Source organism: Saccoglossus kowalevskii, chromosome 16 (genome assembly GCF_978046115.1).
Source record: "Saccoglossus kowalevskii chromosome 16, keSacKowa6.1, whole genome shotgun sequence".
In the NCBI taxonomy this organism is placed as follows: Eukaryota; Metazoa; Hemichordata; class Enteropneusta; family Harrimaniidae; genus Saccoglossus; species Saccoglossus kowalevskii.
Genome location: NC_140656.1, coordinates 32,758,688 through 32,784,516, shown reverse-complemented (window position 1 = coordinate 32,784,516; position 25,829 = coordinate 32,758,688). Strand labels below are relative to the sequence as shown.

The 25,829-nt window shown below is 37.4% G+C and overlaps 1 pseudogene; it reads left to right on the top strand.

The window, feature by feature from the left end:
- Window positions 1-1,307: 1,307 nt before the first annotated feature.
- Window positions 1,308-24,616, top strand: LOC146733835 (uncharacterized; annotated as a pseudogene).
- The last annotated feature ends 1,213 nt before the right edge of the window (window positions 24,617-25,829 follow it).

Genomic DNA, 25,829 nt, shown 5'->3' with positions numbered 1-25,829 from the left:
AAAATCATTTCGGATGACACGGCATCTGAAACAATGCATGTGTAATTACGGGCCACTAGTTTATTTCCCTCAACTGCTAAGCCTAGTTGATAGAGTGGCTACTACACAGCTTGACTGATAAGAAGAAACGTTGCTCGAGTTCAAGATCTTTCCATTAAAAACAATCTTAAAGAGTAAGTTGTTGTCTCATGCACGTTCGTCAGCAACTCGAGAACAACATCGATCTGAAACTGAAGGAATAACGAGCAAACGTTTAAAGTGTTGGTTGTTGGATAAAGAAATAATGATTAAAACAATAGCGACCAGTGAGTAGTATAACAGGAAATGACGGCCACGTATGGATCCTCATCGGTGTAAATGTCCACTGTGCTGCGCATCAACAAATTTTACTAGACCTCGGCCGAAAAGTGGCAATTAATTTCGTCAACGTACTCTATGTGGTACGATAACTATCTTCTTTTTACATGACTGAGTCAGACCACGCGCTATATGATAACGTGACAAACACAAGACACAATGACATCTGATCGCATAGATCACCGCATTTACTACCTTTGCAAAGCTGTTCATATACATTAAACGTAAGATGCCATAACCTTAACGTTAACACAACTCAATGACTATATGTACAGGGTAGTTGCCTTTACACCACAGTCAGCTGGCGCACACGTGATAATAAAATAAATACGATATTTAATATATGGAGGCCGCCGTCTTGAATGCAGCAAACAGCAGCAAATACCCCGGAAAAGTGTTCTATGTTCTTAGTGTAATTAGGTGTTCGTATTTAAGGGATTTTTCCACACAAAAACGCCGAATTCGGCCGAATTTTGTTATCGGTTGACTTAATGTAAACCCGTATTTTTGTGAAAGATTGGCATTGTTGTCCTGATTTGTAGGAATCTGAAAAACTTGTTTCACAACTTGTCTATTTAGTTTTATACTGCATTCAAGATGGCGGCCCCCATATAGTAAATATCGTATTTATCTTATTATCACGTGTGCGCCAGCTGACTGTGTTTACACCGGCTTTCAGCATATGTATATGACGGGTCTTACCACTTTTCAAACTGACGAATTTTAGCGTTTCAGGTCATGTCTGTCAATCATAATCGAAATGTTTTATTATTCATTGCGGAGAAGAGGGTGAACCAAAGATGAAAAAGTATAAGTTAATATTTATCTATTTCGAATGTTAATTACTTGGGTGGACACCCCCTATTTTGATACCGTTTGAAATAACCCGAATTTCGCCGAACTACTCGCTCGTGTTAACCCTCACATATTGAGGCCATACATCTATCAACATGGACGTACTTTGTTACTTCGTGGTTATATTTACTTTAACAAATATTGGTGATGTGATTGCGGAGACTAAGAATACCGCCTTCTGCAACAGTCTTCTAAAAGAATACAACGATACGTACACCTTCGACGCATATGAGGATGTCGGGATCACGTTAACAGAGGCACTTCTGCTAGTTATATGTTTCGGGGTGTTTACTTATAATAATTGTTTTTATTAATTGTATAATGGCCTCCGGCCCATTACAATCATGCAAATTAATTATTGACAAGAAATAAATTTACATTACAAAATATGTATGAAAATATAGATGAAAAGTGTGTCAATACATAATATAAGCCCTATATAATAATGTGATGGGGATATTAATATATATATATATATACATACAAGCTTATTAGGGTGTTTACTTTTATCTTAGCAAAGACTTACAATCTACTCAGAGTGAAGGTGTTTATGGATAAAGTGAGTAACTCAAATGTACGTACACATAAAACACTAGAGTCGCATTAAAAGTGTTATTCTCTACCAATCCATCGACGACATTCAAGTTCAGAAACACAATGCAGCCAATATAACCAGTTTAGCCTGATAAAATCATGACTCATGAAAATTTTTTAATGCAGTAAAATTCTATTTGAACACTAGACATCGCGCAGTATAAAGGTTGTGTTGATCTGTGCTCCCGCCTGAGGCTCAGTAAATTATGTTTACTAGCAAGTGACCATATTCAAATACATCTAGAATTGTGTTGATTGATTTGGAGCAAAACCGAACCATCGCGTAGACAAGATCAAGTCTATGATCGTGAGAAAAATCTACGAATAATCGATTAGCGAATCAGTCTGAAGTGTTGTGGGCGGCTTCACGTGTGGTTCTACGCATGCGTATGCACTCCCCTCCCTCATTGTTCCCCACTGTAAACATCATAGTTCCATGTTTAGACATGTTTGTACAACACACACACCCAATAAATGGTGGCTTGGAAAGGAACGCACTATTTTTCAACAGTTCAGAGTTGATCTAATTGTCTCGACGTCGGATAGGTATCGATCAGGTGGGTCCTGCTGCTCATAGACATCATTACGAAAGGATGCCAACATTATTTGAATAATAATAATATATCACGAAAAAATGGTTCAGAACAGCTAACCAAGTGCATTTTTGATAAATTGGAAAAAATCAACTACAAAATGACAGTAGGAGAAAAAGACAACGAAAAAAAAAAAACCCACCAACTTATCGATTCTTTAATTTTTTAGAGGATCGTTTTGAGCTCTGGGAATTTTAGGGTTAGTAAGGGGTGAAGTATAGTACAGTTTAGGGTTAGTAAGGGGTAAAGTATGGTACAGTTTAGGGTTAGTAAAGGGTAAAGTATGGTACAGTTTAGGGTTAGTAAAGGGTAAAATATGGTACAGTTTAGGGTTAGTAAAGGATAAAGTATGGTACAGTTTAGGGTTAGTAAAGGGCAAAGTATGGTACAGTTTAGGGTTAGTAAAGGGTAAAGTATGGTACAGTTTAGGGTTAGTAAAGGTTAAAGTATGGTACAGTTTAGGGTTAGTAAAGGGCAAAGTATGGTACAGTTTAGGGTTAGAAAAGGATAAAGTATGGTACAGTTTAGGGTTAGTAAAGGTAAAGCATGGTACAGTTTAGGGTTAGTAAAGGGTAAAGTATGGTACAGTTTAGGGTTAGTAAAGGGTAAAGCATGGTACAGTTAGGGTTAGTAAAGGGTAAAGTGTGGCACAGTTTAGTGTTAGTAAAGGGTAAAGTATGGTACAGTTTAGGGTTAGTAAAGGGTAAAGTATGGTACAGTTTAGTGTTAGTAAAGTGTAAAGTATGGTACAGTTTCGGGTTAGTAAAGGGTAAAGTATGGTACAGTTTAGGATTAGTAAAGGTTAAAGTATGGTACATTTTAGGGTTAGTAAAGGGTAAAGTATGGTACAGTTAGGGTTAGTAAAGGGCAAAGTATGGTACAGTTTAGGGTTAGTAAAGGGTAAAGTATGGTACAGTTTAGGGTTAGTAAAAGGTAAAGTATGGTACAGGTTAGGGTTAGTAAAGGGTAAAGTATGGTACAGTTTAGGATTAGTAAAGGTTAAAGTATGGTACAGTTTAGGGTTAGTAAAGGGCAAAGTATGGTACAGTTTAGGGTTAGTAAAGGGCAAAGTATGGTACAGTTTAGGGTTAGTAAAGGGTAAAGTATGGTACAGTTTAGGGTTAGTAAAAGGTAAAGTATGGTACAGGTTAGGGTTAGTAAAGGGTAAAGTATGGTACAGTTTAGGATTAGTAAAAGGTAAAGTATGGTACAGTTTAGGGTTAGTAAAGGGTAAAGCATGGTACAGTTAGGGTTAGTAAAGGTTAAAGTATGGTACAGTTTAGGGTTAGTAAAGGGTAAAGTATGGTACAGTTTAGGGTTAGTAAAGGGTAAAGTATGGTACAGTTTAGGGTTAGTAAAGGGTAAAGTATGGTACAGTTTAGGGTTAGTAAAGGGTAAAGTATGGTACAGTTTAGGGTTAGTAAAGGGTAAAGCATGGTACAGTTTAGGGTTAGTAAAGGGTAAAGTATGGTACAGTTTAGGGTTAGTAAAGGGTAAAGCATGGTACAGTTAGGGTTAGTAAAGGGTAAAGTATGGTACAGTTTAGGGTTAGTAAAGGGTAAAGTATGGTACAGTTTAGGGTTAGTAAAGGGTAAAGTATGGTACAGTTTAGGGTTAGTAAAGGGTAAAGTATGGTACAGATTAGGGTTAGTAAAGGTTAAAGTATGGTACAGTTTAGGGTTAGTAAAGGGTAAAGTATGGTACAGTTTAGGGTTAGTAAAGGGTAAAGTATGATACAGTTAGGGTTAGTAAAGGGCAAAGTATGGTACAGTTAGGGTTAGTAAAGGGTAAAGTATGGTACAGTTTAGGGTTAGTAAAGGATAAAGAATGGTACAGTTTAGGGTTAGTAAAGGGTAAAGTATGGTACAGTTTAGGGTTAGTAAAGGGTAAAGTATGGTACAGTTTAGGGTTAGTAAAGGGTAAAGTATGGTACAGTTTAGGGTTAGTAAAGGGTAAAGTATGGTACAGTTTAGGGTTAGTAAAGGGTAAAGCATGGTACAGTTAGGGTTAGTAAAGGGTAAAGTATGGTACAGATTATGGTTAGTAAAGGGTAAAGTATGGTACAGTTTAGGGTTAGTAAAGGTTAAAGTATGGTACAGTTAGGGTTAGTAACAGGTAAAGTATGGTACAGATTAGGGTTAGTAAAGGTTAAAGTATGGTACAGTTTAGGGTTAGTAAATGGCAAAGTATGGTACAGTTTAGGGTTAGTAAAGGATAAAGAATGGTACAGTTTAGGGTTAGTAAAGGGTAAAGCATGGTACAGTTTAGGGTTAGTAAAGGGTAACGCATGGTATAGTTAGGGTTAGTAAAGGGTAAAGTATGGTACAGTTAGGGTTAGTAAAGGGTAAAGTATGGTACAGTTTAGGGTTAGTAAAGGGTAAAGTATGGTACAGTTTAGGGTTAGTAAAGGGTAAAGTATGGTACAGTTTAGGGTTAGTAAAGGGTAAAGTATGGTACAGTTTAGGGTTAGTAAAGGGTAAAGTATGGTACAGTTTAGGGTTAGTAAAGGGTAAAGTATGGTACAGTTTAGGGTTAGTAAAGGGTAAAGTATGGTACAGTTTAGGGTTAGTAAATGGTAAAGTATGGTACAGTTTAGGGTTAGTAAAGGGTAAAGTATGGTACAGTTTAGGGTTAGTAAAGGGTAAAGTATGGTACAGTTTAGGGTTAGTAAAGGTTAAAGTATGGTACAGTTTAGGGTTAGTAAAGGGTAAAGTATGGTACAGTTTAGGGTTAGTAAATGGCAAAGTATGGTACAGTTTAGGGTTAGTAAAGGATAAAGAATGGTACAGTTTAGGGTTAGTAAAGGGTAAAGTATGGTACAGTTTAGGGTTAGTAACAGGTAAAGTATGGTACAGATTAGGGTTAGTAAAGGTTAAAGTATGGTACAGTTTAGGGTTAGTAAAGGGTAAAGTATGGTACAGTTTAGGGTTAGTAAAGGGTAAAGTATGGTACAGTTTAGGGTTAGTAAAGGGTAAAGTATGGTACAGTTTAGGGTTAGTAAAGGGTAAAGTATGGTACAGTTTAGGGTTAGTAAAGGGTAAAGTATGGTACAGATTAGGGTTAGTAAAGGTTAAAGTATGGTACAGTTTAGGGTTAGTAAAGGGTAAAGTATGGTACAGTTTAGGGTTAGTAAAGGGTAAAGTATGGTACAGTTTAGGGTTAGTAAAGGGTAAAGTATGGTACAGTTTAGGGTTAGTAAAGGGTAAAGTATGGTACAGTTTAGGGTTAGTAAAGGGTAAAGTATGGTACAGTTTAGGGTTAGTAAAGGGTAAAGTATGGTACAGTTTAGGGTTAGTAAAGGGTAAAGTATGGTACAGTTTAGGGTTAGTAAAGGGTAAAGTATGGTACAGATTAGGGTTAGTAAAGGTTAAAGTATGGTACAGTTAGGGTTAGTAAAGGGTAAAGTATGGTACAGTTTAGGGTTAGTAAAGGGTAAAGTATGGTACAGTTTAGGGTTAGTAGAGAATAAAGTATGGTACAGTTTAGGGTTAGTAACAGGTAAAGTATGGTACAGATTAGGGTTAGTAAAGGTTAAAGTATGGTACAGTTTAGGGTTAGTAAAGGGTAAAGTATGGTACAGTTTAGGGTTAGTAAAGGGTAAAGTATGGTACAGATTAGGGTTAGTAAAGGTTAAAGTATGGTACAGTTTAGGGTTAGTAAAGGGTAAAGTATGGTACAGTTTAGGGTTAGTAAAGGGTAAAGTATGGTACAGTTTAGGGTTAGTAAAGGGTAAAGTATGGTACAGTTTAGGGTTAGTAAAGGGTAAAGTATGGTACAGATTAGGGTTAGTAAAGGGTAAAGTATGGTACAGATTAGGGTTAGTAAAGGTTAAAGTATGGTACAGTTTAGGGTTAGTAAAGGGTAAAGTATGGTACAGTTTAGGGTTAGTAAAGGGTAAAGTATGGTACAGTTTAGGGTTAGTAAAGGTTAAAGTATGGTACAGTTTAGGGTTAGTAAAGGGTAAAGTATGGTACAGTTTAGGGTTAGTAAAGGGTAAAGTATGGTACAGATTAGGGTTAGTAAAGGTTAAAGTATGGTACAGTTTAGGGTTAGTAAAGGGTAAAGTATGGTACAGTTTAGGGTTAGTAAAGGGTAAAGTATGGTACAGTTTAGGGTTAGTAAAAGTTAAAGTATGGTACAGTTTAGGGTTAGTAAAGGGTAAAGTATGGTACAGTTTAGGGTTAGTAAAGGGTAAAGTATGGTACAGATTAGGGTTAGTAAAGGTTAAAGTATGGTACAGTTTAGGGTTAGTAAAGGGTAAAGTATGGTACAGTTTAGGGTTAGTAAAGGGTAAAGTATGGTACAGTTTAGGGTTAGTAAAGGTTAAAGTATGGTACAGTTTAGGGTTAGTAAAGGGTAAAGTATGGTACAGTTTAGGGTTAGTAAAGGGTAAAGTATGGTACAGATTAGGGTTAGTAAAGGTTAAAGTATGGTACAGTTTAGGGTTAGTAAAGGGTAAAGTATGGTACAGTTTAGGGTTAGTAAAGGGTAAAGTATGGTACAGTTTAGGGTTAGTAAAGGTTAAAGTATGGTACAGTTTAGGGTTAGTAAAGGGTAAAGTATGGTACAGTTTAGGGTTAGTAAAGGGTAAAGTATGGTACAGTTTAGGGTTAGTAAAGGGTAAAGTATGGTACAGTTTAGGGTTAGTAAAGGGTAAAGTATGGTACAGTTTAGGGTTAGTAAAGGGTAAAGTATGGTACAGATTAGGGTTAGTAAAGGTTAAAGTATGGTACAGTTTAGGGTTAGTAAAGGGTAAAGTATGGTACAGTTTAGGGTTAGTAAAGGGTAAAGTATGGTACAGTTTAGGGTTAGTAAAGGGTAAAGTATGGTACAGATTAGGGTTAGTAAAGGTTAAAGTATGGTACAGTTTAGGGTTAGTAAAGGGTAAAGTATGGTACAGTTTAGGGTTAGTAAAGGGTAAAGTATGGTACAGTTTAGGGTTAGTAAAGGGTAAAGTATGGTACAGTTTAGGGTTAGTAAAGGGTAAAGTATGGTACAGTTTAGGGTTAGTAAATGGCAAAGTATGGTACAGTTTAGGGTTAGTAAAGGATAAAGAATGGTACAGTTTAGGGTTAGTAAAGGGTAAAGCATGGTACAGTTAGGGTTAGTAAAGGGTAAAGTATGGTACAGTTAGGGTTAGTAAAGGGTAAAGTATGGTACAGTTTAGGGTTAGTAAAGGGTAAAGTATGGTACAGTTAGGGTTAGTAAAGGTACAGTTTATATAAATATTAAACTCGGTTGTATTGAAATCCCTTTTATTGTACGTTTTTTTAAATATTAATACTTTTAAGCTTGCACAAAATGTAACTTGCTGCAAAACCTATGTTTTTATGTTTGCAGACATCAACAGCGCCAGCAGCGCATGGGTGACTACAAAACCTATTGTTTTTATGTTTGCAGGCATCAACAGCGCCAGCAGCACATGGGGTGACTGCAAACCCATTGTTTTTAGGTTTGGCGACATCCACAGCGCCAGCACACGGGGAGACTGCAAAATCTATTGTTTTTAGGTTTGCAGACATCCACAGCGCTAACACATTGGTGACTGCAAAACCTATTATTTTTTATTCTAATTAATAAGGTTTATATCACACTCGTTCTATCAATGTTATTGGCCGTCATAAAATGAAAACCACTTGGACCATTTGGCCGTAATGTGCAATGTATTTAATCGAAACTTGTATATTATTACATACAAAAAATTCCGTGCAACCTATTTAAATATGCACATATCTAATTTCATTGATCAATTATAGACACACATTCACTACTAAGTGAACAGTTGTGCACAGGGTGAAGATTAGGATGAACTATTTATTATACATTCACATTACATTTAACTGTAGTAATGTGAATCTATTTAATTTACACATTTATTCTTAACTGAATATTGTCCGCATTGATAAAATGATTAGAATAAAATATTAGCTGGTCAAGTGACCCGGTCAAGTAAGCACATATCTAATTTCCAGAGATGTATTGCAAATATGCCTTTACTAATACTTTCATACTTTGACATATCAATAAATAATGGTTCAATATCTCAAGCCGATCCTTGGAGCTATTTTCATTTACTTTTATTTGGGTTTTGAAAAAGTTACTTTTTAAAAAAAAATGCGTAATATATCATAATGTTCATCATTTTAGTTTGTTTTCCTAGATTAAAATTTAGTGAAAGCAAACTTGTGAAAAATGTTTATTCGTGGCCTAGAAAATAATTCCAATAATGACTGTGCCGTATGACGCATTATTTACCTATGTTTTCATAAATACATCCGGGTTTCGATATTTTAATGACAAGATGGTATATTATTGAGTACGAGAGTTAATGATCAATATACAAATATAGCTAAATAGCTAACACACTATACAAAATAATATAAATAAACAATACAAATATAGCTAAATAGCTAAATCACTATACAAAATAATATAAATAAACAATACAAATAATATGTCATCACAACAAATATTTTTAAGTACTCTATTTTTGGTTGCAGGATAATTTTGACACTGACTTTGATGCCGGCGGTGAAGTGTCAGTTGGACTGACAGCTACCACAATAGTCTCACAGTGGACGTGGGCAGCAACACTGCTACAGTCGTCCACAGTGGCGGCTAAGGTAAGTATTACATTATAAAATATATCATTATTTACCGAAGATTCGCCTTTGAAAAAATCAAAACTTGAGAACGTCATAATTTAAATAATGCTATTAAGGCCGTATTTTAGTTCTAATTGAAGTGTTGACCGTTGCTGTTTATTCTGTCAAATGAAATGACTATAACAATACACAAAATAATTCACTGGTTCTTGAAGGTTTACTTCAAAAAGATTGCAGCAAAGCGGTTGCATTTTACGTTTAATTAAAGACAAGAGGCACTATAATAAATAACGTACTGTTATATTCTTGTTATTTCAGTATGGGATCAGCCACCATACAGATCATTCTCTTTGCAATGTTGTCGATTCAATTGAAGATACGAGCCCCTGGTGCCAAAACATTTCTCCAGGTTATACAAGCGAGGTTTGGCAAAAAGGTCCACATGGTGTTTTGTTTTTTTGCTCTGATGACAAATGTTATCGTAACATCAGTGTTGATGTTAGGTGGATGTATTAATATGGTCTGACATTGTACTGCGAAGGTCGCTAGGTGGCGCCATTTAGACTTTTACATTACACTGTAGGTGGTTGCTGGTATGTTCGTGCATGTCTTTGTCTAAAATAGCCGACATAGATCTAAATAATTGTTTCTATTTATTGTATTCATTAAATTTTACTACTACATGTATTTAGTATTCGTATGGTTTTGATTAGGTGCTGCTGCTGTCATGACAACACTAGTTGAAAACTTAAGCTTAGAGTTAGCTGCAATGATTATAGTGGCTGTTATTGGTGGATATACATTTGTTGGCGGACTTGGTGCTACATTTTACGTCTCTTATTTCAACACAACTTTAATATTCATCATTATTCTTATATTTGTGATGAAAATTTATAACGAACCCGATGTGGAGGACAACCCTCTTGGTAAGTTGATTTAGTTGATACGAACTCTCAAATAAATTCGCTCAGTACCAACGATTTTTTAGCAAACATTATGCATATTTAATATTTCCACTTAATAATAAAATATTATAGTTTTGATCAATGTTCTGTTGCAATACTCACAGTTTTTTTTTATCTCGTGCTAAATACTTAATGTATAACTTGGTTCATTCCTACACAATTCGTCAAGCCATTCCGACACAACTTCCAAGCCATTACAACACAGTTCTTCAAGTCATTCCAACACAGTTCGTCAAGCCATTCTAACACAGTTCGTCAAGCCATTCCAACACAGTTCGTCAAGCCATTCCAACACAGTTCGTCAAACCATTCCCATACAGTTTTCAAGTCATTCCAACACAGTTCGTCAAGCCATTCCAACACAGTTCGTCAAGCCATTCCAACACAGTTCGTCAAGCCATTCCAACACAGTTCGTCAAACCATTCCCATACAGTTTTCAAGCCATTCCTACACAGTTTTCAAGCCAAGATCTTCAAATCATTATAACACAGTTCGTCGGGCCATTCCAACATAATTCGTCAAGTTCTTCAAGCCAATCCAACACAATTCGTTAAGCCATTCCTACACAGTTTTCAAGCAATTACAAGACAGTTCTCCAAGCTATTTCCTCACAGTTCTTCAAGTCATTCCAACACAATTCCTCAGCCATTTCCATACAGTTCTTCGAATTATTCCAATGCAGTTCTTCGAGCCATTCCAACATATTTCCGCAAGCCATTCCCACACAGTTCTTAAAGTCATTCGCACACAGTTCTTCAATCCATTCCAACACAGTTCTTCAAACCATTCCAACACATTTCTTCAAGCCATTCCAACACAGTTCTTCAAGCCATTCCATCACAGTTCTTCAAGCCATTCCCACACAGTTCTTCAAGTCATTTGTACGCAGTTCTTCAAGCCATTCTGACACATTATTCAAGCCATTCTTACACATGTTTAAAGCCATTCCAACGCAGTTTTGCAAGCTATTTCGGCACAATTCTTCGAGCCATTCCAACATAATTCTTCGAGCCACTCCCACACAATTCTTCAAGTCATTCCAACACAGTTCTTCAAGCCATTCCAACACAGTTATTCAAGTCATTCCCACGCAGTTCTTCAAGTCATACCCACACAGTTCTTCAAGCCATTCCCACACAGTTCTTCAAGTCATTCCCACACGGTTCTTCAAGCCATTCCAACACAGTTCTTCAAGCCATTCCAACACAGTTCGTCAAACCATTCCCACACAATTTCCAAGCCATTACAACACAATTCTTCAAGTCATTCCAAAACAGTTCGTCAAGCCATTCCAACACAGTACGTCAAGCCATTCCAACAGAGTTCGTCAAACCATTCCCATACATTTTTCAAGCCATTTCTACACAGTTTTCAAGCCATTTCAACACAGTTCTTCAAGTCATTCCAACACAGTTCTTTGAGTCATTCCAACACATTTCGTCAAACCATTCCCACAGTTCTTCAAATCATTATAACACAGTTCGTCGGGCCATTCCAACATAATTCGTCAAGTTCTTCAAGCCAATCTAACACAATTCGTTAAGCCATTCCTACACAGTTTTCAAGCAATTACAAGACAGTTCTTCAAGCTATTTCCTCACAGTTCTTCAAGTCATTCCAACACAATTCCTCAAGCCATTTCCATACAGTTCTTCAAATTATTCCAACGCAGTTCTTCGAGCCATTCCAACATATTTCCGCAAGCCATTCCTACAAGTTCTTAAAGTCATTCGCACACAGTTCTTCAATGCATTCCAACACAGTTCTTCAAGCCATTCCAACACATTTCTTAAAGCCATTCCAACACAGTTCTTCAAGCCATTCCATCACAGTTCTTCAAGTCATTCCAACACAGTTAATTCAAGCCATTCCCACACAGTTCTCCAAGTCATTTGCACACAGTTCTTCAAGCCATTCTTACACATTATTCAAGCCATTCTTACACATGTTTCAAGCCATTCCAACGCAGTTCTTCAAGCTATTTTGGCACAATTGTTCGAGCCATTCCAACATAATCCTTCGAGCCACTCCCACACAATTCTTCAAGTCATTCCAACACAGTTATTCAAGTCATTCCCACACAGTTCTTCAAGTCATACCCACACAGTTCTTAAGGCCATTCCCACACAGTTCTTCAAGCCATTCCAACACAGTTCTTCAAGTCATTCCCACACAGTTCTTCAAGTCATTCCCACACAGTTCTTCAAGTCATTCCCACACAGTTCTTCAAGTCATTCCCATACAGTTCTTCAAGTCATTCCCACACAGTTCTTCAAGTCATACCCACACAGTTCTTCAAGTCATACCCACACAGTTCTTCAAGTCATTCCCACATAGTTTTCAAGCCATTCCAACACAGTTATTCAAGTCATTCCCACACAGTTCTTCAAGTCATACCCACACAGTTCTTCAAGTCATTCCAACACAGTTCTTCAAGTCATTCCCACATAGTTTTCAAGCCATTCCAACACAGTTATTCAAGTCATTCCCACACAGTTCTTCAAGTCATACCCACACAGTTCTTCAAGTCATTCCAACACAGTTCTTCAAGTCATTCCCACATAGTTATTAAATTCATTCCAACACAGTTCTTCAAGTAATACCCACACAGTTCTTCAAGTCATTCCAACACAGCCGATATTCGTGCAGGATTTTTGACTGGATTTACCCACTGCCTCAACAATTTTTGGGGAATTGGTATATACTAGAAGAGCTCGCTTATTCTGGCTCTATCCTATTATAATTTATTTTAAGACATGGATACAGTTAATAATACTTTTACTTTTTTCAGGCACACCAGACAAAGTATACAATTTACTCAATTGTGCTATTGGTCCAGACGGCAACAAAGATAATAGTTATCTAACATTCCTGTCAAGAGGCGCTCTAATGTTCGGTATAATTAATGTGGTGGGTGAGTTCTAAATTTGTATACTGGAAGTGAGTACGTGGTCTTGAAATTTGCGATAGTGGCAGCCAAACCAAGACAAGGCGTCTGGGGATTTATCACTGGTGGACTTACATGGTTTGCTATACCATTCACTTTTGCCACTAATATGGGTCTGGCATATGTGGATTTGAAGCACATGACCCTATTATTTTCCTATTGTTATTGCTTGGTTATCCCATTATTACCTTTGCTGGATTATTGTTCTATTCATGTTCTAACCTATTATTTCCATTACTCCATTACAACCGTTTTTCTTATTGCACCTTTATCCCCACACTCTAATTTATCCTATTCTCATAATCCTTGTTTTCCTGCATTATCAAAACTATTTTTCTCACATTCCATTGCCCGATAACTCTCTTATTTGATTACTATAATTTTATTACCCTATTATTCCCTTATTCTCAATGCCTTCTTAATCAATACTCTCAATAAATCAATTATATTGAATTTCCATGACCAAATTATTCGTGCTCTCATTACCCGATTATTTGTTTTATGTATTGCCATGTGACGAATCATGAATGTGACGATGAATGTGATGTTTTACTTTACTTACTAGGGCTTGTACCTCCAGCTATGGCGCTATGTTGATGACGTTGATGATTTTGATGGCTGTGACGTCGACGGGGTCTGCAGAAGTTATTGCAGTGGCTTCAATCTTGGTATACGACCTTTATCAGATACACTGGAGATCATACCGGGCAATGAATGACACAAGAGTTGTTTACTATGTGGAAAGCATCGTGACCGAGCAGAGAATGAAGATAATTAGTGTGCATGTTACAGCATGTCTCAGTGCGAAAGATGTGGGATAGATGACAGGTATGCATATATTGAATATATATTGTACATGAGGCTAGGACAAAAGACAATAATTCATACTGTATTGCCCCCACAACGCTAATCCATTGACACTGCGCCACACCTGCCGCATCATACCAAAAAACATACCGCTGCACTACACTACACTGCACTATTCTACACTACACCACGTCATACAAAAGAAACAATAAAAAGTACTGTAATATGTAATACTACTGATGCATTGTGAAACGATCATCGTTTGCACTATTGTTAATTAATTAGCAATGACAGGTTTTAAATAAATCTTATACAAAGTTTTATGTGATTGCAGCGATCGCGATAGTTCAAAGGCAGCAGTCCTACCCACATTTAAATGTCCCATACATGGTCCATATAGACCGTATCTAGAAGTGTTGATTGGAAAGGAGAACTGGTGTATATTTTGGGTAGCTATCCTCATTATACCCTTGACTCTGTTCTTACAAGCTATGCAGGTCAGTAAATCACTGACTTCAAATTAAAATAAATTCTTTTTTATACTGGTTCTGATAAAATTATGTTGTAGAAAAAAAGTCTCCTGACGCATCCACAACATACCGTATGTTATTGACTGTCACATGAAGAGTACTACTTGAGTGTATGTGAAAACCAAGGAGACGACGGTCCGTGGCATGGTCAAAGTTGTGCTTTGATAAGATTGGTGGGCTTTCGTTGGATCTCATTTACGTCATCTTTATATACTAGAATAAAGACTGTTTTGATTTCGCCGTTTTTTAACCTTTCAGTCGTCAAACTGTCCAATATTTTTAATGTCAGACAAACTGAAATTTAATATGATTTTCATTTTATGCCAATCAAGAGTGGATATTTAAGAGTAATAGTATCAATGTATAATAATAGTATGATTTTCTAGCACGGTATTTAAAATCATCACAGCCTTTAAACTGAACATTAGATGCAACCTGTATACAAATCTGGATATGACCCCTGCTGGCAGTGCTATAAATTCATATGCCTAGTGGTAGCATAACATAACAATTGACGACATTTTTCTACTCGTAATGATAATGTTACCACTTGTTTTGAGGTCATTATCCTCCAACTTTAATGTAGCTTTAACGAGTTAGTTTATTTGATCATGCCAATGTAACCCAGGGTGAGGTCAGCCCTAAAAAGCAGCCTTCATCCTAGCCATTGATTATATTGTCTTGAAGAGGGGAATTATATGTTAACAGCCCAAAGATTATTTGAACGACCTACCTGCGCAGGGCACTACGGATATCTACAAACCATCAACCCACTTGCAATTCCTGTAAGGCAGACAGAATGGATGATTGACCGAGATAAAGTTATGAGTAACTGACTGGCAGACTTCTATGACTTTAGAGTTTATATTCTGTGTGGAGGAGCTATTATAGATGGTGTCAATGTAAGGCCTGCTTATTACTATTGAGAGGGGCTACCACATAACTCACACTGGACCACATAGGGGCTCTTACACTGCTAGGATATGGTAGATAAGACAATAGTACTAGAAATAAAATACGCACACACCAAAATATCGAGTTAAAGCTCCTGGCTTTAATACATCTCAGAATAATTCCAAGAAACAAAGTACAGAATAATACAAAGAATAAATACAAGTCTCACAGAATGATGATTGAAGCCAGTATCACTTGTCTCACAATATCGCAGCAGCAACACACATGGTACTCAGTTGAAATAGTGGTCCACAACTGTCTCCAATCTAGCTTATTTATAGGCATAAATGACCCAGATTCAGCTACACCACCTGGGTTTCCACATTAGCCAATCAGAATGTGGTCTTGCTAGCAGCTGCCTCACGTAGGCAAGTCAGTAGATCGTAAATATCTTTTGTTATGTAAATAACAAGCACACCTGGTATATTCAAATTGTCCTTCCAGAGTTGTGAAGTATTATGACCTGTCAATAACGTTTATGACTGTTATCCCATAGCAATGCAAACCTGTTTATTTGCATGATTCCCTGCACACTTCTATTTGCTGGGTTTGTGACAATATGGCAAAAACATAGATTAAAGGATCCTGACAGATGGCCTCATCCAAACAAACCCAAACACAAGTTTATTTGTTATGTCTCTCATTAGCCTGTAGGCCCAATACTCATTGAAATGGCCAGGATCAGCTGAAGGGAAATTCAACTCAATTCACCTGGTTTAGCCTTCAGCACAAACAGGACATGCATCCTCAGCACTGCCACCTGGTTAACGAGATACCATACACGCCTCCGTAGCAGAATAACACCCATTATTAGGCATTGACACCAGTACTGACAGAAACACTATCAAAGTATATATCTGTTCATCAGGCAATGGTACTAAGATGGTCAATGGATAAAGATGCCGCCATCTTGAATGGTTTTGAGAACAATTTCCATATCCCACTAAACCTTTAGCTCTTAAATTGCCTTCAGAGTGTACTTGGGTACTGCCTCGAGAAACCATGATTCAGAGAAACTAAATGCACAGTCTGAAAGCGAAGCTTGGCACACAAAAAAGGACCATTTCCACGTGTTGTAAATGATATGTTGCCCTGATGATGGATCAGATTGACATCATGAGCGATTATTATGGCTATATGCCAGGTATGAAGCCAGGAACAGCTATGACAAAGACTTCCGGACAAGCTATGCTTCAACTATACTCAGAGTTAGCCACCATGCTTCCCTCAATCCTCCTGCAAATCAGCCAATCTAGTCTAGTCTAGAGACGGACCCATTTATTAGGAATGCATTAGGAATGCTACCTAGAAGCTGTATCACTGCTATAGCATGTAATTAGCCTCTCTTACTGTGACCTTAACAAGAGCTAAATATTGTCAATTTGGATCTGTGTGCCCATGTACAATATACAATATTACAAAGAGTACTAGAAATTATAATGCTGAAAAGAATGACAATGACATCTGTTGAGAACCCACCCATACATAACCACCTCAGATTGCTCATGTGCAGCTCACAAAATATCCTTGATAGGTGACTGCAAGGAAAGTTAATGCTATAGCAACAATTCTAAGAAGGGTAAAATAAAGGACCGACTTAATAAAGCTAAAGATGATATGCATATGCTTATATAATGTCGTAGCACCAGTATCAAAGCATTCCAATGAGAATACAGTAGACGCTCCATGGCGCCATATGTTTGATGGAGGGCTTAGTTTAGCAGGTGTTCGTTGGGTTCTCCATGTTGGTAATGTGCGCAGTTCTACGTCAAATCCAAATCATTTCTATATACAGTGATGTTTACTACTGATGCAAAGATGCTCATCAATGTCTGGCATCGCCATGGGCTATTGTCACCTTGGCAAAATGGTTATTGGACGTGCTGCCCAAAGCTAGATTTCATACCCGTGACATATGCATGCATTGGCATAATTGTTTCTACTTCACCCTGGCTATGGCCACGAAAGATATGTTAATTAAACAGGGGATCCTATCATCTGATATTATGAGATGATGGCTTCTATAGCATTACGTATTGGTGATGCCAACTCCAAGATGTTGAACTTTATTTCATTCAGGCCATGCTGTGTTCACTTTTCATGTCATTGGTGTTGCACGAGCCAAATAGACTTTTTTATCACTCAAAATTTCTATATGCCATCTATTGACGCAAACATGTGATATTGCTTTCATAGTCACACGATGACAGGTCTGAATGTAAATCTAAAAATACACTGGGTAACTCTTCCGAATATACATTTATTACTCCACTACTTTAGATGATACCATGAATAGCGAGTTTTTAGTACAGCCCTTTAGTACTACTGCCATCAATGCGATAACTCTCTCACTAATCTACAAAGAGAGCCCACTCAGCTTACCAAGGCTTCTCCAGGTTGACCAAGGAATGGGAGTTCATCAGTGCGGTGAGCCAGCTTCTGACCAACCATAGTGTAATCCAGTAGACAATTGAGTACGCTATAAATACGACACAATTGACCTGTAGATATCATAAATGCTAAATTTATATGAATTCATAGCCTAGTTTAAGATCTGCACTAACGACGAGTATATATATTTATCAAACCTCTTTAATATCATTTTAAGAAACCTTTACAAACATCTATAAAGCGGAGTGTGCATGTGGATATTCGTACAATTTAATCATGATGATTGGACACAATGATTCCTCTTCAGCTAATTATGCAGTTGGATATTCAATAACCCACCTGTGCTACACTACACCTATTCTGCGCTCATTGCAAGTTGGTTTCCTTTCAGTCTGAGTCCAGTACACTGTTCTGGAACTGTGGGTTTGCATGGTAATGAATGTGGGAATGACATGGAGGACTGGTTATTTATTTCTAAGCTAAATTTCCGCATATAATGATAGAATGGGTTATTTGCTGAGTGCTCCATTTGACGTATGACACCTCCGCTCTACACCCTCGGGGTTCACATTGCTAACTACCATTCTTGTAACTGATATCTATATCCCACAGATTAGCCTTGGTTGGGCGTATCTATTCATGGGTGTGGTTATAGAGTCTAGTGTGGACCCGATAGCGCTGACTGTTTTTTGGACACGATTGGATGGTAAAGCTGCAGTGATAGGTACAGTTGGGGGCGCACTGTGTTGTCTAACTGCATGGTTAGTTACAGCATCAACATTCGATGGTGGATTGCGCTCTGACGTGTTTCTAACAAATACAGGTCAATGATTGCTTTCTCAAACCAATGTTGATATAAATATGTATGATAATGAAATCAGCCATGTTGCATTTAAATTGATATAATAATAATAATTAGTAATGTCCTTGGGCTGCTCACATACCTTAGGTAAGGAACTCAGTATGTTGAATGGTAACATTGCGGCAATACTAACAGGTGCCATTCTAACTATCACTGTGTACCTTGCCACCAACCGTCACATGACTGATGATCAGAAGGAAGAGGAATGGGAGAAGACACGTGACATTGATAACCATTTGCTTCCCTGGGCTGACAGATGTGCCAGGTATGACTATTTTTAATAATTGTTGTTCATTCATAGGGAACGTTTTTTCAACAATGACTTGATTTGATTATACAATTTCAAGAGCATGAAACACAATCTATAATTATAAACCATGTTCATGAATTCGTTCACTCTAATAACGTAATGTAACAGAACAGTAGTTAGAACATAATTTTAGGTTTGTATTTCTACGTGTTTGGATTTATATTCATGCTGATATTTCTCTGTTCGTTAATTATCAGGGGGAAAATCTTCTCCTCTGGGTTCTCCACACGTGTCAAGGGGGAATCTCGTCTCGTCTCTATATCTCGTCCCCTTGAGGTGCGGGATCGGGAAAGTCACTTAAGCTTTACAGTCAAATAAGACACACACAACGAAATACGTTTCAGCTCTCGTCTTAGTCGGTCAATCGAGCACTCTATAAGACACAGCGCCCTGGGGAAAAATCCCCAAGACTATCGCAAGACTGACCCAAGACTCTCTTAGACTGCGTCAACGCTCGCCCCAAAGCTCTCCAGGACTGCTCTCGACTGCGTCTATCATGCTGTGCTCCCCAAGACCAACTCAAACTCTCTTTATTCATTTTCAAAACTCTAACCAATTACAAAACAGTAAAACGACTCTAGGGCGTAACTTTCAATCATAAAGCCAATCACACTAAGTACTGAATACGTCATATCTTTGATTAATCGTTCATTACATTAATAACTATGAATATAAACTGTCAGAATGAGTAGTCTGAATAGCGGCGGTTATCTGGTAATTAGTTCCAAATCACTGAGCCAAGTTCCGTCCAAAACTTCAAATAGGCCTAAACGATGACAGACATAACACAGCAATTCGCTAATAATCAACTAATTAAGTCGGTTAACAGATACGCAAAAACAAATTCATGACACATCCCTTCACCCAAACTGAGAGATATGCCTCCCGGCATTGCACGTTCACAAATCAAAGATACCGATATCTACTCATCGTCATACAGGTTAAATACAATACTAAGAAAAGGTATAAATCAAAAGAGTAAAACACACTAATTAAGTACAATGATTATAAAGTCTAAAAACAATGGTTATAAAGTCACAAATATCAATGGTTATAAAAAAAACATAGTTGAACTCTGGTGACCTTGCCCTTTGTTATATAATATAATTCCCTTTATCATAGTTTGTTTCAATATAAATATGCATTGTCATAATTAATTTTGAATACAAACAAGTTTTGGGGTTGAACCAACAGTGGGGAATCAGTCTACCGAATGTCCTTAAAAGATGTAAATATCTTACAAAAACATGCCTTATTTGTTTAATTATTTTAAGGAACATAATTTCCAGCTTTATTCAAAGTAATTCAGATATTTTAGAATAAAAACAAATGTCTCATTGCAAAAAAAAGTGCTGCATTTAGATGTGAATAGATTCATAAAACATGCAAGATAACAGAAAAATTTAGCTGGCTTTAGTCCAAGTATTTTGTACAGGCGTCTGTCGAAAATTAATGATTCACTGAGACAAATATGAACTGCCTCATTGTGTGACTACTGTATTATATGAAAAGTAAAAAAAAACTCCCTTTATGAATAGCTATCATGTTGCAAGCTCTGCTTTGTATGCAAATCAACTTACTGTAGAATACTTTATTTTCACTTGGAATTTATTTTCACTGAAGGGATGTTTCCGTGAAAATAAAATCCAGCGAATATACTTTTTTCTCTATATTTCACATTAAACTCATCAAAAATCAGTGAAAATAAATTCCACACAAAACGCCTAAAAAGCCTTTTCAGCGAAAATTTATTCCAGCGAAAATAAAGTATTCCACAGTAAATAGTTGGTGTCCAGTGGAGGGTGAAGTCAACAGTACCGTTGCCTCCTGAGAATCTACATCTTCAAACACTGCAATCTTTGAAGTGCGTTTTTAAACTAGTATTATAAAAACTCTATCATTCTGTTCTAATAGCTGAAACATATTCCTGTGAGTTTTCATTTGTCGAATGAACTGTTTGTCAAATACAGAATACATATATTTTAGAATAATTGTCTTTTTAAAATGTGGATGAAATGTTTTGCTTTTAATGTATTTTTTGTGTATTGTTTTTGATTTGATAACTTTGAACTAAACAGATTTTCTATTAGCTTCAGATCTTGATCAAAGTTAGGCACCCAGTTCATAGGAGTGCTTATATTGATTTTCTGACATCTTGTTTTCTGTAAAGATTTTATTTGTAGGTTTGCAAATGTGTATCAGACTGTGCAATCTCTCCATGAGTTGGTTTTGAAACCCAGTATGGGATTCTGAGATACATTACCAAGGATATTATTACAAGATAAATCATTCGCTTCATTGAACACATACAACAATGCATATTTCCACTGAAATCGGTGACCTTTGATGTGTATCACCAGTGATCAGTCAAGTAGAAACAGTCAAAATATTTTATCATATTTTCTCAATTTTTGCATGATATTTTCATACAGGACATCTGTTGTTCAAACTCAGGGAAGACTTTATACTGATGAATAAGGTGACCAAGTTTGATAAAGTTTGGAATAGAATTAGTAAAGTTATTATGCACACAATAACAATTATTAACAACGACGACGACGACAACGACAACGACAACGCCGGACAAAAATGTTCTCTTAATATACCTTTCCCTTCCATCTTTGATGGTACGGGCAAGGTAAAAACAAGTGAAAGGCTACCAATCGACTCACTTTTCTCAAACAGGTTCGCTGAGGTAACCCTTCGCTGCACTGTCTCCGTTACTAAGGTTACAAACTCTATATCAAAAGGTCAAAAAAACTAAGGCGTGGCGGTGTAACCAAGCGATCAGCCAATCGCTGCAGTCGACAGCATGATCACGTGATTACCAGGGATGCGTCTCTCGGTTAAAGCATTGCAAAGCGGTAACTAATAAACAATGAATAAACAAGCTATTAATCAAACTCCTGTCATCTACGCTTATAAATTTCAACTGAACTCACGAGTCGTTAATCTAAACAAAAGTCATACGGCGTGGAAACGGAATGCAAAGATAAAGCTATCATAATACATTACTTCTCTGGCAATAAAGACGGGAAAAAGACTAAAACGATAGAAACTACTGAATTACATATAAACCTGTCAATCATGAACAAAAGCTTGCGTTATCAAATAATACATATATAAGCGCACCACACTCTCATTCCAAAAAGATATTAAAAACGTTACAAAGGTGCTATCAACTCAAAAAGCGTCAGAAGTATTCCGGAAACAACACATAAACAAAAACAACTCTTAAAACGTCGATATCTCTGTACTCGACAACTCTCAACTCTTAAAAAAACTCATTGGGGCATTACTTTCCTTATCATAATGCTTACTCATAAACTCATTAAAACACCATAAAACATCACAAAACTCAAAACACTGTGTTGCAAATACTTGTCCACTGAGGCGCGCTTAAATCGTTATAAAGGACCTCGCCCGTCACTAAATATCATTTCAAAAAGAAAGATCTGGGCGCTTACATACTAGTAACATACAATTTAACACCACAAAAAAAAAACGGTAAGAAAAAAGATAGGAAAAGCAAGCAATACATTACATTACTGAGCAATGGTGTTGGGATTGTGGAAAAGAGTTCAACGTCCTGAGTTACACAGTGTCAGTTACAGTGTCCAAGGAGCGGTTCTCTAAGCAATACACAGATAGCTAAAGTCAAAGTCTATAAGCGTCTCTTCTCTTGTCGCGTTAGTCCGGGTCGTTCTTTATCATCTCCTTGTCTTTAATGTCGCTCAATAATTAATTATTCAGTCCTATACGATACTGGTCCTTCCGAAGGAGCTTCGAAGTCTTCATCTCTTCAGCGTTGTACATCGGTGTCGTTCGGGTAAAGTCGTTAGTCGTCAAGCGCAGTTTTGTCTCTGCCATCGAGCCAGTTAGTTCGGTTCGCAAGAAAGACACACCTTCGCCATTTCACTTTCCTTCACAGGATGTCAATGTGTGTTAAACACCTGCCCGGGATCTCCACTCACGTATCAGGGGGAAAATCTTCTCCTCTGGGTTCTCCACACGTGTCAGGGGGGAATCTCGTCTCGTCTCTATATCTCGTCCCCTTGAGGTGCGGGATCGGGAAAGTCACTTAAGCTTTACAGTCAAATAAGACACACACAACGAAATACGTTTCAGCTTTCGTCTTAGTCGGTCAATCGAGCACTCTATAAGACACAGCGCCCTGGGGAAAAATCCCCAAGACTATCGCAAGGCTGACCCAAGACTCTCTTAGACTGCGTCAACGCTCGCCCCAAAGCTCTCCAGGACTGCTCTCGACTGCGTCTATCGTACTGTGCTCCCCAAGACCAACTCAAACTCTCTTTATTCATTTTCAAAACTCTAACCAATTACAAAACAGTAAAAAGACTCTAGGGCGTAACTTTCAATCATAAAGCCAATCACACTAAGTACTGAATACGTCATATCTTTGATTAATCGTTCATTACATTAATAACTATGAATATAAACTGTCAGAATGAGTAGTCTGAATAGCGGCGGTTATCTGGTAATTAGTTCCAAATCACTGAGCCAAGTCCCGTCCAAAACTTCAAATAGGCCTAAACGATGACAGACATAACACAGCAATTCGCTAATAATCAACTAATTAAGTCGGTTAACAGATACGCAAAAACAAATTCATGACATAATTTCCATTGGAACCAAATAAGATACTAAAACAAATCCAAAACTGTGTATTTCCAACAATTAATGTTTATTGAATCAATTACTATATTCAACAAGATAAAACAACTACCAACTGAAAAATAGACTAGCTAGCTAGCTCCACCATTTAATAATTAGAATCTGAATTGTTCACACATAAGTCAAGAGATATAAGAATTCATATATGATGAGTATGCAGTCCAAGAATACACAGCAAACTACGCAATCAAATAGACACATTTACGGTTCTCATTATTTCCCGTCAATGATCTTGCTGAGACTGTACGTGATTCTGCGACCTGGTTGTGCAATTGGCTTAACTGTGGTCGCAATGTTAAATTTGATTGTGTTATCTTTCGTGACTACAACAAATAAACAGTATGTTTTTGTATTCTCTGAGAATGTTAATTTCTGATAGCTAGCTGTTCCGTCAATTGACCCAATATGAAGTAGTTCAATCGTCTCCCGACACAACAATGGTTTCCCTTCGCCTTGTTTCAAGACGCAATCCTTTGTTGCTACAATGTCGGTCGTAAACGATTCTAAAGTTGATATTTGTGGTTTGCTACTAAAATCAAATAATTTATGGGTATTCGACCTTATGAATTTAGATACTCCCAAGTTGACTCACTAATATGTTTGCATGGGAAACATTTTTAGAAAATTGAAGAAAATGAAGATACAAAGATGAAGTCGAGTATATATTATTTATGAAAACGTATGTGAAACGTCTAAATACGCAATCACTTACCTTTATTTTGGTTACTTTCATTTCAGCGAAATCGGGCACTACGATTCTAAGCGTTTGTCTAACCGACCTGAGTTGAAACTAGTGGAGAAAACGTTCAGGGTTGCCAAGATTGCAGCGATAGTTAGCGCTGTACTTTTGACAGCAATCCTTATAATAATATGGCCTGCCTCTATGATCGCTATTAATGTTATGGACGCTACTGAGTTCAACATCTGGGTCGGTGTGTCCCAAGGCTGGGCGTGGATTGGTGCTGTCTTCATCATCAGTGTACCGATCATAACTGAAGTCTACACCATTGTTAAACAAGTGATTCATAATCGAGACAACCAAGATGACGAACAAAAGTTGAACAAGGAATTACGCTTGTCACAGTATACTGTAAACAATGCGGGTTTCGTCTATCAGGGGTTGTTATGGGTGGATGGTTCGTCAGGTTGAATATACGGGAAGTGGTTGTAACGGGTAATGGGTAACTCGCAAGGCAGTGAGTGGTACACCAGGATCGCTCGACACTTATACGCACCATTCAGTCATAAGGACACTAGTAATATAGTATAGCCGGATATTTATTACCACTAAAATCGTCACCATACGCCCCCGGTCCTCTTCTCACTTAATACGCTAGAACCCCCCATTTTTTATAAACGACATTGTTAATCGTTCAACCAATAGTCTAAATACTTTGCATGCGTTGTCATGACGGCATGTGGACTCCGCCAGTGAGGGCGTCGCCCCATGGCATCGTCATGACAACATCAATGCAACTTGGTGACAATACACAAACAAATCTCACCACAAATGTGTGGGATTAACTTAAATCAACTCTAGATAACTTAAATGCACACGTAATTAGTTCTTAATCGGCAACAATGCGCTTTCCTTTTTGGTTTTGTGTGAAGTACATGTATTCGCCCTTTTTGGAACTGTTAATAGCAAATATACCAAACCCGATTTCTGTTTCACGCTTTTTTCCATAAACTATACAACGTCAAGTTCTACATTTGCATACAATGACTTGCATTCCACAGAGCGTGGTTAATAGCTCAATATTTTACTATTTACGTAAAATTGTAACAAATATAAATAAAATGTAATCAGAAAAGCGGTAAAATAAACAAAACTATCAATCAATGTATTGCAGTGTAAATGAAATTCACTGTTGGTCTAAATAATTAAAATGATGAGTTCTCTGCAACATGGGTTTATCGAATTGACATGTACAATGGCGCACATGGTCAGTTTTCAAACTCCCCGATCTAGATCCTTACAAACATTATTCCATAACTCTGTGCATTGGTCGACAAAATCTCAAAGTTGCAGCACACTAGCGACTCACGATCTGCTGGCTGATGCCACCAAAAGGACCCTAAGAATGTCCAATAATAGCCAAGTGAGGGCGCTAAACTGCAAACTAAAAACTTAAGCATACAGCCTTTACACCCACATGCCTACAGTTTGCAATACTGTTCGTGGCATAACGCATTGGACAGTAGATTTCGCTGCCAGTGAACCGTTCAAAACATTAGTTGGGATCAGTCTGGGACATAGAATTCCGATCGCTCTGGGACATGGAATTCCAATCAGTCTGGGACATGGAATTCCAATCAGTCTGGGACATGGAATTCCAATCAGTCTGCGACATGGAATTCAA